The 2500-nt window shown below is 45.0% G+C and overlaps 1 protein-coding gene across 5 annotated transcripts in view; it reads left to right on the forward strand.

The window, feature by feature from the left end:
* Window positions 1–2500, forward strand: part of LOC123512426 (alpha-1,6-mannosyl-glycoprotein 4-beta-N-acetylglucosaminyltransferase-like) — an 18728-nt gene that overhangs the window by 38 nt on the left and 16190 nt on the right. For all 5 annotated transcript variants that reach the window (XM_045268832.1, XM_045268830.1, XM_045268829.1 and 2 more), the window contains exon 1: window positions 1–481. This exon is cut by the window's left edge. The gene's annotated coding sequence lies outside the window, so the exon portion shown is untranslated. The remainder of the gene's footprint in view (window positions 482–2500) is intronic.

Here is a 2500-nt window from a genome sequence, read left to right on the forward strand (position 1 = left end):
ACGGGCGGGCAGCAGACGCGCGCCTCTCACAGTTGCCAAGTCTGGCGGTGCGCTATAGCGAGTGGCGACGGTAAAATGATCCTCAGGTCCACTATACACACGTACACACACGCCTCCACGCCTGACACTACGCCAGGCACACGAGAGCCACGCCCAGGTCTCCAATAAACGCGTGTGTTACAAGGACGAGTCGCTGATGGGGTGAGGCGAGCAAGGGAGTGGAGGCTGTGTCGCTTGGCTGCAGCAGGCGACACAGAGGCAGTCTCAGTGACTCAGTGTGCCGACGGGCGGGAGTGAGGTGGGAGCTGTTCAGTGCCGCCTCCGCCGCCGCCCTCACCGCAGCCTCAGGGGAGTGCCGTGTTCTTTCTGGAGACGAGGCAGTGCCATCCCCCGTGTCCCTCACCACTCCAGCCACGAGCCTTAGCGAGTAGGATGCAGGAGTCGTGGTGACGCCCCGCTGCTCGGCATGGAGGGAGGATTTGTGAGTATTGTATGGTTGTGTGGCGTTTCCCGGGCCTCATGACGCCCGTGCATGATGAGGCGTGGTGGGTGATGACTAATGTCTTTGTCACTGCTACCTAACACGTGGAAATGCAGTAAATATCCTAATGACAACTGTTCATCGTGTCAGACCCAAAGCACCCTGAAGAATTGATGTGCTAATTATAGGCAATAAACTCCACCCATAGCAACGTGGTGTAATAAGCCAGGATGTAATTATAGGGCAGGGACGTGAGCTTTTTTTTTTTTTTTCCTCTTTAGTTATAGCTATTACATCGACCAGTGATTCTTCAAGCCAGTTAATTATGGAGGGGGTAGTGGATGGTTAATTTGCACGTGGCCTGGCGAACCCCACGTCTTTCTGTCAGTTACCCGCCCTGTCGTATCTTGGCTGTCACATGATATAATCTTTACTCCCCTATCTAGCAAGGAAATGAAGGAATTGTTGGATAAACTAGAAAATTCAAAAGTAGTAACAATATCTTTCTTGTTCGGCCTATTTGTCAATGCTGGAGGTGAAGGGATATGTCGGGACAAAAGCGTGATAAATACAGTGTAGTTACGGTGTGTTTGGTAAGAGTAATAGGGAGTTATGAGTGCATGATGCTATAAAGAGTAAGAGAGGATTATGAAAGGGCCATGTGATGCTTTAATGAGAGAGGTAACGAGTCAAAGGCAGTACGATGCTTTTGATAAGAGAACACAGGAGGAGAAGGCAAAGGTGAATTATAAGCATGAGAGAGTAAAGAAAATTATGCTTAATCTTTTGATAAGACAATTCAAGGAAGAAAAAATATATTACACTATCAGTATTGTAGCTTCTTCATAAGTGTTTTAGATACGAGACTAGCGGGCGTTGTATTAGCAATTGATAAGACTTGCTGACTGACTGACTGACTTGCTGACTGACTGACTGACTGGTTAGGAATGGCGCAGTATTACCAATTCACCGACTGACTAAATGAATGAGTGACAAGCCAGCTGACTCTTATCACTTGTTTGCTTGTTTGCTTTTCCACCGTGTGTTTGTTGCTTGTTGAATCGTCAATAACCAATTTAGAATGTCAAGGGGGATACAGTAAGGAAGGGCTTGGATTACCTGGACCAGCTGTGTGTGTGTGTGTGTGTGTGTGTGTCATATTGATTCCGTCACACACACACACACACACACACACACACAGACTATTATTATTAGAGTATCAATTAAAACCAGGTGTTATTACTTACACCGCCCCAAAACATTATCATCGTTATCTTGATTACCACCACCACCACCACCACAAGAACACGAACTAGAGTTAAGAAAAAAGAAATGAAAATCTAAATAAATAAAACGCCATTGTCATTCCCATAAAAGTAACAGTTAAGGAAAATTGCACTTGAAAAGCCAATTTGCCAGGACACACCGAGGTTTGAGAGGGAGAAGTGAGAAGAGAAGAGAAGAGAAGACGAGAGAAGAGGAGCGGGGAAAAAAGAAGGAAAGATGCTGCGGGAGGGAAGCCTAGTGGAAAATGCGCTGGTGGTGGTGATGGTGGTGGTGGTGGTTTGGTGATGCTGGTGGTGTTGGTGATATTATTATTATTATTATTATTTATTGTTTTATTATATCATCATCATCTTCTTCTTCTTCTTCTTCATTGCAGTTTCCTATTTTAGTTATCGTTGTTATTGTTTTTTTTTTTTTTTCTAGTGGTGGTGATGGTGGTGGTAGTGGTGGTGGTGTCAGGCTATCAATGTTTAGTACTGATATTTGTGTTGTTTTCTTTCTTTCCTCGTATCATTATCATTCTTTGGTTCCTGTTTTGACTCTCTCTCTCTCTCTCTCTCTCTCTCTCTCTCTCGTAAATGTTCATGTTGTTCATTGTAGAATTGGTGTATTGATGTTATATTTTGAAGCATTGGCGTTGTTAGGTAGTTATGTCATTACGAGAGAGAGAGAGAGAGAGAGAGAGAGAGAGAGGAAGGAAGGAAGGGAGCGTTGGAGGGGTCAGGAAGGTTA

This window comes from Portunus trituberculatus, chromosome 33 (genome assembly GCF_017591435.1).
Source record: "Portunus trituberculatus isolate SZX2019 chromosome 33, ASM1759143v1, whole genome shotgun sequence".
NCBI classification, from domain to species: Eukaryota; Metazoa; Arthropoda; class Malacostraca; order Decapoda; family Portunidae; genus Portunus; species Portunus trituberculatus.